Raw genomic sequence first — 15,576 nt, 5'->3', positions numbered from 1 at the left:
CAGGACCTCCTGAGATTGTGTCAGGGGTGCGCATCCTCAACCTTGGCAAATAAACTTTCTAAATTAACTGAGACCTGTCTCAGATATTCAGGGGTCATACATGACTTTAAGATTTCAAATTATTGGAGAAAATTTTGAGACTAAAGTTACTAAATTAATCTTACCAATGATTACTACAGTCATGTGAACTGAAGTCTGTGAGCTAGCTTCTATTAATTTGATAAACACTTTTCTTTTAGCCAGTTAATTAGAGTTCTCTCATATGATTAATAGATGAACATCATTTCCACAACACACATATAACATATTGACATAGAAGACCCAGACGGAGGCAGATCTTATAGATTTAAAATATTTCGTTTGCCTATTTTCAAACATGTTCTAGCTCCTGCTACAGACTATTAATCTCTTGATTATCTGTCCCATGTCCTAAACAATTGTTAACTAGGCAACTCTAAATTTGCATCTCCAAAGACATGACTTAGGTTTAAAAAAAGGTAGAAAAAGGCATAGACTTAGATGTAAACAAAAGTAAGGTCTGTTATGTAAACTTTAAAACATTGTTTATTCCCTAGTTAAAATTTCTAGTGGTTTAGGTGCAGAGACACAGCTGCTTTACGAAAAAAAAAAAAAAAAAGATTTTATTTAAAGATGAAAATTTTCCATACAAAGAGATTTATTTAAATGATTTAGTTTTATAGATGGTCTTTTCAACTTAGCTTTACTAGATTACTAACTTTAGGGTGAAGCCCTTTAAGAAACAGGGCCAACAAAGCATGCAGGTTTTAGGGCTTGCATAATGACGTTTTTATCTAAATGTTCAAATAAATGAGTTGTTCCTTGTAGTGTAGCAGAACGAGCCACAGACAAAACCTCTCACACACCGAGTTGTAGAAGGAAGGGCTTTATTCAGCTGGGAGCATCAGCAAGCTACTGCCTTAAAATCCGAGCTCCCCGAGTGCACAATTTATGTCCCTTTTAAGGGCTCACAACACTAAAGATTTCACATGAAAGGGTCATGATTGATTTGAGCAAGCAAGGGGTAGTGACGGGCTGCATGCACTGGTGGTCAGAGTGAAACAGAGCAGAGCAGGGAGTTTCACAATGTTCTTCCACACAATGCCTGAAATCTATGGGTAACATTGGGTTCTCAGTCATGAGTTGATTTTTAACTACTATGTTTAGGCGAGGCAGGCCCAGGCCTGGTTTTGGGCCTGGCACTGGGCTGCCTGTCTTTGATTTCACTTCCTTGTTTTTTTTTTCTTAAAACAGGTACTGAGTATAAAACAATATAAAACAATATGAGAGGGTCTCTCTCTTCCCTCAGTAGTAATGGCATTTTCTATAAATTTTGCTCAGCCATCCCTAACATTGTCATTTTCATCTACCACTACACACACCAAGGTCAAATTTTATAACAGTACAAAATAATCTCTAGTACCCACCAAAGCCAAAGAGATCAGGTAATGCAATATAAGAAAGCAGAACTTTAGACCTGAAAGAAATCTGCCATGACACTTGAAACTCCACAAAGAAAGCAGAATACTCTCTCTTTGTTAAGGGGTCTGATTCATTAGAAGGCTGTCAGGCCTCTGAGCCCAAGCCAAGCCATCACATCCCCTGTGACTTGCACCTATATGCCCAGGTGGCCTGAAGTAACTGAAGAATCACAAAAGAAGTGAATATGCCCTGCCCCACCTTAACTGATGACATTCCACCACAAAAGAAGTGTAAATGGCCAGTCCTTGCCTTAAGTGATGACATTACCTTGTGAAAGTCCTTTTCCTGGCTCATCCTGGATCAAAAAGCACCCCCACTGAGCACCTTGCGACCCTGACTCCTGCCCGCCAGAGAACAAACCCCCTTTGACTGTAATTTTCCTTTACCTACCCAAATCCTAAAAAACAGCCCCACCCTTATCTCCCTTCACTGACTCTCTTTTCGGACTCAGCCCGCCTGCACCCAGGTGAAATAAACAGCCTTGTTGCTCACACAAAGCCTGTTTGGTGGTCTCTTCACACGGACGCGCATGAAATTTGGTCCCAGTCAGGCCTCTGAGCCCAAGCCAAGCCATCGCATGCCCTGTGACTTGCACCTATATGCCCAGGTGGCCTGAAGTAACTGAAGAATCACAAAAGAAGTGAATATGCCCTGCCCCACCTTAACTGATGACATTCCACCACAAAAGAAGTGTAAATGGCCGGTCCTTGCCTTAAGTGATGACATTACCTTGTGAAAGTCCTTTTCCTGGCTCCTCCTGGCTCAAAAAGCACCCCCACTGAGCACCTTGCGACCCTGACTCCTGCCCGCCAGAGAACAAACCCCCTTTGACTGTAATTTTCCTTTACCTACCCAAATCCTAAAAAACAGCCCCACCCTTATCTCCCTTCACTGACTCTCTTTTCGGACTCAGCCCGCCTGCACCCAGGTGAAATAAACAGCCTTGTTGCTCACACAAAGCCTGTTTGGTGGTCTCTTCACACGGACGCGCATAAAATTTGGTCCCAGTCAGGCCTCTGAGCCCAAGCCAAGCCATCGCATGCCCTGTGACTTGCACGTATATGCCCAGATGGCCTGAAGTAACTGAAGAATCACAAAAGAAGTGAATATGCCCTGCCCCGCCTTAACTGATGACATTCCACCACAAAAGAAGTGAAAAAGGCCGGTCCTTGCCTTAAGTGATGACATTACCTTGTGAAAGTCCTTTTCCTGGCTCCTCCTGGCTCAAAAAGCACCCCCACTGAGCACCTTGTGACCCCCACTCCTGCCCGCCAGAGAACAAACCCCCTTTGACTAATTTTCCTTTACCTACCCAAATCCTATAAAACAGCCCCACCCTTATCTCCCTTCACTGACTCTCTTTTCGGACTCAGCCCGCCTGCACCCAGGTGAAATAAACAGCCTTGTTGCTCACACAAAGCCTGTTTAGTGGTCTCTTCACACGGACATGCATTAAATTTAGTGCCGTGACTCGGATCGGGGGACCTCCCTTGGGAGATCAATCCCCTGTCCTCCTGCTCTTTGCTCCGTGAGAAAGATCCACCTACGACCTCAGGTCCTCAGACCAACCAGCCCAAGAAACATCTCACCAATTTCAAATCCAGTAAGCCGCCTCTTTTTACTCTCTTCTCCAACCTCCCTCACTATCCCTCAGCCTCTTTCTCCTTTCAATCTTGGTGCCACACTTCAATCTCTCCCTTCTTTTAATTTCAATTCCTTTCATTTTCTGGTAGAGACAAAGGAGACATGTTTTATCCTTAGACCCAAACCTCTGGCGCCGGTCACGGACTAGGGAAGGCAGCCTTCCCTTGGTGTTTAATCATTTCAGGGACACCTCTCTGATTATTTACCCAGGTTTCAGAGGTGTCAGACCACGCAGGGATGCCTGCCTTGGTCCTTCACCCTTAGTGGCAAGTCCTGCTTTTCTGGGGAAGGGGCAAGTACCCCAACCCCTTCTCTCCGTGTCTCTACCCATTCTCTGCCTTTCTGGGGGGCAAGAAACCCCCAACCCTTTCTCCTTCACCCTGAGTGGCACGTCCCACTTTTCTAGAGGAGGGGCAAGTACCCCAACCTCATATCTCTGCACCCCAATCCCTTATTTCCACACCCCAACCTATTATCTCTGTCCCCCAATCCCTTATTTCCGTGCCCCAGCCTCTTATCTCTGCACCACAATCCCTTATTTCCATGCCCTGACATCTTATATCTCCACGCCCTGACCTCGTATCTCTGCACCCCGACCCCTTTCCTGCTTTTCTGGAGGGTAAGAACCCCTGAACCGTTTCCCTCCGTGTCTCTACTCTCCCTTTTCTTTAAACTTGCCTCCTTCACTATAGGCAACCTTCCACCCTCCATTCCTCCTTCTTCTCCCTTAGCCTGTGTTCTCAAAAACTTAAAACCTCTTCAACTCACACCTGACCTAAAACCTAAATGCCTTATTTTCTTCTGCAATGCCGCTTGACCCCAATACAAACTCAACAGTAGTTCCAAATAGCCGGAAAACAGCACTTTCAATTTTTCCATCCTGCAAGATCTAAATAATTCTTGTCGTAAAATGGGCAGACGGTCTGAGGTGCCTGACGTCCAGGCATTCTTTTACACATCGGTCCCTCCCTAGTCTCTGTGGCCAGTGCAACTCATCCCAAATCTTCCTTCTTTCCCTCCCACCCGTCCCCCTCAGTCCCAACCCCAAGCATCACTGAGTCTTTCTAATCTTCCTTTTCTACAGACCCATCTGACCTCTCCCCTCCTCGCCAGGCCGAGCTAGGTCCCAATTCTTCCTTAGCCTCCACTCCTCCACCCTATAATCTTTTTATCACCTCCCCTCCTCACACCTGGTCCGGCTTACAGTTTCATTCCGTGACTAGCCCTCCCCCACCTGCCCAGCAATTTACTCTTAAAAAGGTGGCTGGAGCTAAAGGCATAGTCAAGGTTATTGCTCCTTTTTCTTTATCCCAAATCAGATAGCTTTTAGGCTCTTTATCAAATATAAAAATCCAGCCCAGTTCATAACTTGTTTGGCAGCAACCCTGAGACACTTTACAGCCCTAGACCCTAAAAGGTCAAAAGGCCGTCTTATTCTCAAAATACATTTTATTACCCAATCTGCTCCCGACATTAAAACTCCAAAAATTAAATTCCAGCCCTCAAACCCCACAACAGGATTTAATTAACCTCGCCTTCAAGGTGTACAATAATAGAAAAAAGTTGCAATTCCTTGCCTCCATTGTGACAAACCCCAGCCACATCTCTAGCACACAAGAACTTCCAAATGCCTGAACCGCAGCGGCCAGGCGTTCCTCCAGAACCGCCTCCCCCAGGAGCTTGCTACAAGTGCCAGAAATCTGGCCACCAGGCCAAGGAATGCCTGCAGCCCAAGATTCCTCCTAAGCCGCGTCCCATCTGTGCGAGACCCCACTAGAAATCGGACTGTCCAACTCACCTGGCAGCCACTCCCAGAACCCCTGGAACTCTGGCCCAAGGCTCTCTGACTCCTTCCCAGATCTTCTTGGCTTAGCGGCTGAAGACTGACGCTGCCCAGTCGCCTCGGAAGCCCCCCTACGTCATGGACGCTGAGCTTCAGATAACTCTCACAGTGGAAGGTAAGTCCGTTCCCTTCTTAATCAATATGGAGGCTACCCACTCCACATTACCTTCTTTTCAAAGGCCTGTTTCCCTCACCTCCATAACTGTTGTAGGTATTGACGGCAAGGCTTCTAAACCTCTTAAAACTTCCCAACTCTGGTGCCAACTTAGACAATACTCTTTTAAGCACTCCTTTTAGTTATCCCCACCTGCCCAGTTCCCTTATTAGGCCGAGACACTTTAACTAAATTATCTGCTTCCCTGACTATTCCTGGGCTACAGCCACACCTCATTGCTGCCCTTCTTCCCAATCCAAAGCCTCCTTTGCGTCCTTCTCTTGTATCCCCCCACCTTAACCCACAAATATAAGATACCTCTACTCCCTCCTTGGCGACCGATCATGCACCCCTTACCATCCCATTAAAACCTCATCACCCTTACCCCGCTCAATGCCAATATCCCATCCCACAGCGTGCTTTGAAAGGATTAAAGCCTGTTATCACTTGCCTGCTACAGCATGGCCTTTTAAAGCCTATAAACTCTCCTTACAATTCCCCCATTTTACCTGTCCTAAAACCAGACAAGCCTTACAAGTTAGTTCAGGATCTGCGCCTTATCAACCAAATTGTTTTGCCTATCCACCCCGTGGTGCCAAACCCATATACTCTCCTATCCTCAATACCTGCCTCTACAACCCATTATTCTGTTCTAGATCTCAAACATGCTTTCTTTACTATTCCTTTGCACCCTTAATCCCAGCCTCTCTTCGCTTTCACTTTGACTGACCCTGACACCCATCAAGCTCAGCAAATTACCTGGGCTGTACTGCCGCAAAGCTTCACAGACAGCCCCCATTACTTCAATCAAGCCTAAATTTCTTCCTCATCTGTTACCTATCTTGGCATAATTCTCATAAAAACACACGTGCTCTCCCTGCCAATCGTGTCCGACTGATCTCTCAAACCCCAGCACCTTCTACAAAACAACAACTCCTTTCCTTCCTAGGCATGGTTAGCACGGTCAGAATTCTTACACAAGAGCCAGGACCACACCCTGTAGCCTTTCTGTCCAAACAACTTGACCTTACTGTTTTAGCCTACCCCTCATGTCTGCGTGCAGCGGCTGCCGCTGCTTTAATACTTTTAGAGGCCCTCAAAATCACAAACTATGCTCAACTCACTCTCTACAGTTCTCATAACTTCCAAAATCTATTTTCTTCCTCATACCTGACACATACTTTCTGCTTCCCGGCTCCTTCAGCTATACTCACTCTTTGTTGAGTCTCCCACAATTACCATTGTTCCTGGCCCAGACTTCAATCTGGCCTCCCACATTATTCCTGATACCACACCTGACCCCCATGACTGTATCTCTCTGATCCACGTGACATTCACCCCATTTCCCCAAATTTCCTTCTTTCCTGTTCCTCACCCTGATCACGCTTGATTTATTGATGGCGGTTCCACCAGGCCTAATCGCCAAACACCAGCAAAGGCAGGCTATGCTATAGTACAAGCCACTAGCCCGCCTCTCAGAACCTCTCATTTCCTTTCCATCATGGAAATCTATCCTCAAAGAAATAACTTCTCAGTGTTCCATCTGCTATTCTACTACTCCTCAAGGATTATTCAGGCCCCCTCCCTTCCCTACACATCAAGCTCAAGGATTTGCCCCAACCAGGACTGGCAAATTAGCTTTACTCAACATGCCCCGAGTCAGATAACTAAAATACCTCTTAGTCTAGGTAGATACTTTCACTGGATAGGTAGAGGCCTTTCCTACAGGGTCTGAGAAGGCCTCCACAGTCATTTCTTCCCTTCTGTCAGACATAGTTCCTCAGTTTAGCCTTCCCACCTCAATGCAGTCTGATAACAGACCAGCCTTTATTAGTCAAATCAGCCAAGGAGTTTTTCAGGCTCTTAGTATTCAGTGAAACCTTTATATCCCTACGGTCCTCCGTCTTCAAGAAAAGTAGAATGGACTAAAGGTCTTTTAAAAACACACCTCACCAAGCTCAGCCACCAACTTAAAAAGGACTGGACAATACTTTTACCACTTTCCCTTCTCAGAATTCAGGCCTGTCCTCGGAATGCTACAGGGTATAGCCCATTTAAGCTCCTGTATAGACGCTCCTTTTTATTAGGCCCCAGTCTCATTCCAGACACCAGACCGACTTAGACTGTGCCCCAAAAAAACTTGTCATCCCTACTATCTTCTGTCTAGTCATACTCCTATTCACCATTCTCAGCTACTCATACATGCCCTGCTCTTGTTTACACTGCCGGTTTACACTGTTTTTCCAAGCCATCACAGCTGATATCTCCTGCTGCTATCCCCAAACTGCCACTCTTAACTCTTGAAGTAAATAAATAATATTTGCTGGCAGGACTATGCTGAATCTCCTTAGGCACTCTCTAATCAGATACCCTGAGTCGTCCCAATTCTTAGACCTTTTATACCTGTTTTTTTTCCTCTGTTATTCCATTTAGTTTCTCAATTCATCCAAAACCGTATCCAGGCCATCACCAATCATTCTATATGACAAATGTTTCTTCTAACATCCCCACAATATCACCCCTTACCACAAGACCTCCCTTCAGCTTAATCTCTCCCACTCTAGGTTCACCTAATCCCGCTTGAAGCAGCCCTGAGAAACATCGCCCATTCTCTCTCCATACTACCCCCCAAAAATTTTCGCCACCCCAACACTTCAACACTATTTTGTTTTATTTTTCTTATTAATATAAGAAGGCAGGAATGTCAGGCCTCTGAGCCCAAGCCAAGCCATCACATCCCCTGTGACTTGCACCTATACGCCCAGATGGCCTGAAGTAACTGAAGAATCACAAAAGAAGTGAATATGCCCTGCCCCACCTTAACTGATGACATTCCACCACAAAAGAAGTGTAAATGGCCGGTCCTTGCCTTAATTGATGACATTACCTTGTGAAAGTCCTTTTCCTGGCTCATCCTGGCTCAAAAAGCACCCCCACTGAGCACCTTGCGACCCCCACTCCTGCCCGCCAGAGAACAAACCCCCTTTGACTGTAATTTTCCTTTACCTACCCAAATCCTATAAAACAGCCCCACCCTTATCTCCCTTCACTGACTCTTTTCGGACTCAGCCCGCCTGCACCCAGGTGAAATAAACAGCCTTGTTGCTCACACAAAGCCTGTTTGGTGGTCTCTTCACACGGACGCGCATGAAAAAGCCTTTGCTAGATTTTTTGCTCACTTGGTACTGAAGATGAAAAAAGAGGTATGAGAAATAGAGTAAGAGAAAAGTAAATAAAAACAAAATTTAAAGAAAGAAAACAAAAAATGCAGTTTTTAAAAACATTTTTTTTTTCGGCAGTTGTGGGGAATTTTAGCAAATTCAGAAGCCTCGTTTTCCATAAATTGGAATTCTCACTCACATTTGACTAAGTCAAGTAGGGTTTGTCAAACCTGATGAGCGAAATACTTGTGAAAAAATAAATAAATCTTGGGATCCTCAAATCACTAAGCCAAAAGAAAAGTCAAGCTGGAAACTATGTCAGGTAAAACCGCCTCCCATTTTATTTCTAAATAAAATAGCTACAGAGATAAGAAGCTACATATCTCCCTCACAATTTGCCCATAAGGAAATTCCTTGTGGACAAAGTGTTCCCAGAATAAGCTTGATCTGGCTGCGTGTCCTCACAACCCAATAACGAGAAGTAGACAAATTGGGAAAGAAAGGAGTTTATTGCTGTAACTGGTTATAGAGAGAAGGTCAGAGATAGTTTCAACAGATCAACTCGAAGTGCTACAATTTCCTTAGTGCTTATATAGGTTGGGGTTATGTGCCTACCCACAGCATTGCATTCGCCTAAGTTTATAGGTAACTAATTTTGTTTTAACTAGAAGGTCAGAGGCCAAAAATGCTTTTTAAGTCTGATCAAGCTGTGAGGGTCCCGGTATTTTAAAGGTCTGTCTCCTAAAGTCTAATTAATGAGGACTGTGGTACCGGAGTGATTAATTTCTATCTTACCTTATTTGCAGTTTGGTCCAGAGAGCTGCCTTAGACTCCCCAGTAAATCTATTCAAACAGCTGCCTCTGTTACCTTGACTCGTCTCAGATGTCATCGACCTGAGATGGCTCCTGGCGCAAGGAAGGTAAGGCTGTCTCCATTATTTTGGCACAAGGAATGTAAGGCTGTTTCCATTATTTTGACTTGCTCCAGGTTAGGGAGAAGCCTGTGCAAGGCTCCTACTGACCACATGTTTCATTTCTAGCTTTGATGTCTGGGCATTTATCTCCCTTAGTTTAATTATTTGCTCAATGTTAAGACAGCGCTGTGAAAATTTGTTGGTGTCACTGGGTTGCTATGCAGACCTGTCTGTGTGACTGTCATGCAGGCCTGTCTGTGTGATTGTCAGGAAGTATTGGCCTGCCGCAAAAGGACAGACAGAACTCAAAGTCACCATCCTCAGGCTCACCTGAGACAAACACATATCTGATTCCTCTCTTTCCCCTAATGTTTATGTAAAATGCAGATTCACTGAGCCAGACTAAATTGCGTATTCAGTGGAAGGCTTACCAAGGACTCAAAAGAATGCAATGCTTATCTACTTCTACCCTGGAAGCCCCTACTTCAAGTTGTCCCACCTTACTGGACCAAGCCAATGTACTTCTTACACATATTGATTGATGTCACATGTCTCCCTAAAATTTACAAAAGCAAATTGTACCCCCGACCACCTTGAACACATATTGTCACGACTCCCTGAAGCTGTGTCATAGGTGCATCCTTAACCTTGACAAAAGAGACTTTTTAAATTGACTGAGACCTGTCACCAATTTTTGGGTTAACATACTAAAACATAACAAAAACAGAACAAAAAGTACGATTCCTGAGCACTCTAATAATAAGAAATTAAGACCAGCTGTCTGTCAATCTTAAATTTCAGACATTAAGGGAAATTTTCAAGACAAAATTCCAATTCAGCTACTTACCTAAGAATGAAGCCCTGGCTGAAGACTGCTCTATACAATCTTAGAAGCAGGAAAAATTCAAACTCTCCATTCCTGTTGGAAGTGAGCTGAAACTTCAAAAAAGAGTTGCCATCCATCATCATAGAAGCAGGAAAATTCATCTTCCTTGTTGAAAATAAGTGAAACTCCAGAAAATGTGTTATATAGCAAAATAAGCCTTATATATCAACAAAAATTTGGAAGATCAGGAATTCTCTGGAGGAGAGAGCTCCTAAATTTCAGCAAATAGTCCTATTGGTTTGAGAAATAAAGATATTCCAAGCTAGTACCAAGCACCAATAGATTTGTCAAAGGTCAAGGCAACCTCCATTCAGTCTCTTCTATTGGTTGCCAATTTGTAAACCAGAAAGTATATGAGATGGGTCTCAATCAATTTGAAAATTTATTTTGCCAAGGTTAGGGACATGCCCAGAATAAGAAACATGTAATCACAGAAACAATCTTTGGTCTGTGCCTTTCTCCAAAGATGAATTTGAGAGCTTCAATATTTAGGAGAAAAAAGTAAGCTGGAGGAGAAAGAAGAAGAGTATGGTAATCCACATGATGAAAGGGAAAAGAAACAGGTAGAGGAATAGTAAATTATGTATATCTCAAACTCAGTAAATCAGCACTTTACATAAGATACAGTGAACACAGAGTAGCAACCTGTGGAGACATTTAACCTTTTATCTGTAGGTATCTGCTTAGGAACAAAATGAAGGCAGTTAATTGGATGACTCAGCTTTCAGTGTGTTTTTTTTTTTTCTAACTTTGGCATAGTTAATTGGGGTCCTGAGTTTTTATTTTTTTGTCAGAGCATAGATTTCAGTCCAGATCTAGAGGCCTGAAAACCAGAAGCCCTGAGGGTATGGAAGTTCAGGTAGAGTCAGCAGTCAGGTAGAGTGCTAATTCAACCTTCTTCCTTTTTGTACTATTTAGTCCTTAAACAGATTAATGATGGCCCTCTGCTTTGCTTAGTCCAGCAATTCAAATGTTAATTTTACTCGGAAACACCTGCAGAGACATTCCCAGCAATAATGTTTCATGTGCTATTTGGGCATCCCATCAGCCAGTCAAGCTGACACGTAAAATTAGCCATCAAATCAGATATATTGGACTAGATCCTAGCCATGTGACCTCACTTAATCTTAATTATCTATTTAAGGAGCCTATTTCCACACACAATCATATTTTAAATGGGTACTGGGTAATGAGACTTCAGCATACGAATTTTAGAATGACACGATTTACTCCATAACAATTGAAGATTTTAACATCGTTCTAGTAGTAATTGACAGATTTATCAGGCAAAAAGATTGCAAGGATATAGTTGAACTAATAGCCTTATCAATCAAGTGGATGCATTTGACATGTATAGGATTTTTTTATCCAACAATAGCAAAAATACATTTATCTCAAGCCACACGGAACATTCAGCAAGAGAGACCACATTTTGGGTCATAAATCACCAGGTATGCAAGATAATTCAACATTTAAAAAGCAATCAAATTTAGTCAACTGATCTTTGACAAAAAAGAAAAGATAATTCAGTGGAGAAAGCATAGTCTCCAACAACTGCTGCTGGAACAACAGAATGTCCTTATGCAATAAAATGAATATTTTATTTTCACCTGAGTTTCAGGTGATTACTTATACCTGAGTTTCAGGGACAAAATAAACCTTAGATATCAACAAAACATTCAGGGACGAGAAACTCAGGTGTAAGTACTGTCTAGAGCCAGGGAGTGTCGCTCCCAGCAAAAGAGCCCAAAATATCAAGTAAATTAACCCATACTTTGTGCAGATCATTGGAGAGAAAACAAAGAGTTTATAGAAAGGTGACGCAGACACTGAGGCTGAAGAGAAAGGAGGCTTGGAACCCTGCATGGGTTTACCAAATGCTAGGGCTAGTTCCAGGCTTTGAATGGCTGCAATTCAAAAAGCCAGAGTGTCTTCCCACTTTCAAATCAGTCGTTTAGTTTCCAGAGGTATAGAGGATGGAGCTGATTGAAATTACTTAAATAAAAGACATAGAATTTAGAAGCTGGAGTGCAAGGAAGCTTATCAAGATTCAGGAGAAAGTTAAAAGCCAATCCAGGAAATCCAAGGAAGTGAATAAAATGACACAGGATCTAAAAGGAAAAAAACAGCCATATTAGAAAAGAACCAAAGTGAACTTCTAGAACTAAAAAAATCACTACAAAAATTTTGTAATACAATCAGAACTATTAACAGCAGAATAGACCAAGCTGAGGAAAGAATCTCAGTGCTCACAGATTGATTAATCAAATAAACTCAGTCAGACAAAAATGAAAAATAAATTCTAATAAACAAAACTGAAGTGAAATATAGGATTAAGTAAAGGACAAAAACTATGTCTCATTGGCATTTCTGAGAAAAAAGAGAAAGTAAGGAACTTTGAAAAAATATGTTTTAGGATATAGTCCATGAAAATATCTTCAATCTTGCTAAAGAGTTTGACATACAAAGTCAACAAACACAGAAAACCCCTGCAAGATAATGTACAACCAAATCACCCCCCAGGCATATAGTCATCAGACTGATCAAGGTCAAAGTGAGAGAAAAACTCTTAAAGGCAGCTACATAGAAGGATCAGGTCACATAAAAAGACAACCCCATCAGGCTAGCAGTGGATATCTCAGAAGAAATCTTACAGGCCAGAAGAAATTAAGGGCCTATTTTCAGCATCCCTAAAAACAGAAATTCCAACCAAGAATTGCGTATCCTGAAAAATAAAGCTTCTTGAGTGAAAGAGACCTAAAATCCTTTTCAGGGATGCAAATGCTAAGGAAATTAGACCAGCCTTACAAGAGGTCCTTAAGGGAGTGCTAAACATGGAAACAAAATAACATCTGCTACCACAGAAACACACTTCAGCACATAATCTAAAGACACTATAAACAACTACACAATTAAGTCTACAAAACAACCAGCTAACAACACAAAGACAGGATAAAAATTTTACATGTCAATGCTAACTTTGATTGTAGATCATCTAAATGTCCCATATAAAAGACACAGAGTGGCAAGTTGAATAAAATGACAAGCCTCAACCCTTTATTGCCTTCAAAAGGCCCATCTCACATGTAATGACATCCACAGTCTCAAAGTAAAACAGATGGAGAAAAATCTATCATGCAAATGAAAAACAAAAAAGAGCAAGAGTTGCTATTCTTATATCAGAAAAAAATAGGCTTTGAACACAAAATAATTAAAAAAGGAGGAAAAGGGAAATTACATAATGGTAAAGGGTTCAATTCATCAAGAAGAGTTAACTATTCTAAATGTATATTCACCCAATATTGGAGCACACAGATTCATTTTAAAAAAAGTTCTTTTTAACCTGTAAGAATATTTAGACAGATGCACTATAGTAGTGGGAAATTTCAACACCCTACTGACAGTATTAGACAGAGCTTGAGACAGAAAACTAACAAAGATATTCTAGATTTAATCTCGATCCTTGACCATTTATACATAATAGACATCTAGAATATTCCATCCAACAACCACAGAAAAATATTCTTCTCATTAGCACATGGAACTTATAGTAAGATTTAACGTAGGCTTGATCATAAAGCAAGTTTCAGTAAACTAAAAAAATGTAAATTATACTAAGCACAATCTTGGACTACAATGTAATAAAAATAGAAAAAAATCAAGATATCTCAAAACTACACAAATACATAAAATTTAAACAACTTTCTCCTGAATAAACTGCTAAATGAACGATGAAATTAAGGCATGAAGAAAAAAATTAAAATTAATGAAAATAGTGGAAAAACTTACCAAAATTTGTGGGTTGCAGCTAAAGCAATATTAACAGGAAAGTTTATAGCACTGAATGGCTTAATCAGGAAGTTAGAAAAATCTCAAATTAGCAATTTAACATTGAGCATACAGGCATTGAGAAAAAAGAAATAACAAACCCCAAAGCTAGCAGAAGAAAATAAATGTAAACCACAAATAAAATTCTAAGGCATATCTACCATCTGAATGGACCCCTCCTCTTATCCAAGGGCATTCCAGAGTCAACCTAAAAATCAAGTTCAGGCCATGATGGAGGAGACGGAGTTGGACATCCCTCATTATTCCCTACTGCCTTTTGGAACTCAGGAAAAGCTGATCAGCATTAACATCAACACAGACCTTAGTCTGATAAGAAGCATTTATAATCTATTGTCTCTGAAACTTGCTATTTGGTGGCTTCGTCTGCATCATAAAACTATCTCCAAAAACCCTCATTTTAACCTAGACATTCTTTTCTATTGATATAACTCTTTCAACCAATTGCCAATCAGAAAAGTTTTAAATCTGTTTATGACCTGGAAGCCCCCACTTTGAATTGTTCCACACTTCCAGATCAAGCCAATGTAAATCTTATATGCATTGATTGATGCATTATGTCTCCCTAAAATGTACAAAAAGCTAGCTGTACCCTGACCCCATTGGGCACATGTCATCAGGACCTCCTGAGGCTGTTTCACAGGCATGTCTTTAACCTTGGTAAAATAAACTTTCTAAATTAAGAACAACCTCAAATATTTTATATACATATACATATACATACATATATATATATATATATATATATATATTTAGAGGGAGTCTTGATCTCTTGATCTATCACCCAGTCTTGAGGGCAGTGGCGTGATCACGGCTCACTGCAACATCTGCCTTCAGGCTCAAGTGATCCTTCTGCCTCGGCCTCCCAAGTAGCTGGGACTATAGGCACATGCCACCATGCCTGGCTAATTTTTGCATTTTTTTGTAGAGACGGGGTCTCAGTATGTTGCCCAGGCTGGTCTCAAACTCCTAAGCTCAAGCAATTTACCTGCTTGGCCTTCCAAAGTGCTGGGATTACAGATGTGAGCCATCATGCCTGACCTTTCTCAGATATTTTAGGTTCACAAATTGGAAACCATGAAGGGATTCTGAGTGGAGGTGCCCCTGACTTTAGACAAATCTCCTATCGGTGCTTCGTATTAGCTTTAGCTACTTTTTTGGCTCAAACCAATAGGACAATTTGCAGACACCTGGGTGCTCCCCCTCACTACTCCAGAGAATCCCTGATCTCCCAAAATTTGGTTGAGATATAAAGTTTATTTTGTTGCACACCTTCTTTTCAAGACATATAGGAAACAGATTATCTAAGAATGACTCCTTCACACACCTATTTTGTTTTACGGTGCCTCTCCTTGCAAGTGGTTGTGTAAATGAAAGAACATGTCACATCTTCTAATATTCCAGTTTAGTTAAACATTACGTCTGTTCTTGTGCACATTTTAAACTAACAGGGAAATTACATCAAGGAAAATTCAGAGCCAAAAAGTTGACCTGCAACTATAAAGTTTCTAAGTTCTCTGTCAATCTCTCTGTTTTCTTTTCTTCCTGCTTTTTACATCTCCTGTTAATTTTCTATTAGATAAAATCCACTGTTTACATCCAAATGTTTCTTTTCATTATTTGCTTCT

General features: G+C 41.6%; 1 long non-coding RNA gene across 1 annotated transcript; it reads left to right on the top strand.

Moving 5' to 3' along the window:
* Positions 1-4,948: 4,948 nt before the first annotated feature.
* Positions 4,949-14,622, top strand: LOC107971067 (uncharacterized). Its single transcript, XR_001713990.3, has 3 exons — positions 4,949-5,102; positions 9,109-9,222; positions 14,122-14,622. It is a non-coding gene; the product is annotated as an uncharacterized LOC107971067 (long non-coding RNA).
* Positions 14,623-15,576: the final 954 nt, after the last annotated feature.

The sequence above is a fragment of the Pan troglodytes genome, chromosome X, assembly GCF_028858775.2.
Source record: "Pan troglodytes isolate AG18354 chromosome X, NHGRI_mPanTro3-v2.0_pri, whole genome shotgun sequence".
Lineage (NCBI taxonomy): Eukaryota > Metazoa > Chordata > Mammalia > Primates > Hominidae > Pan > Pan troglodytes.
This window is presented reverse-complemented; position numbering and strand designations above follow the sequence as displayed.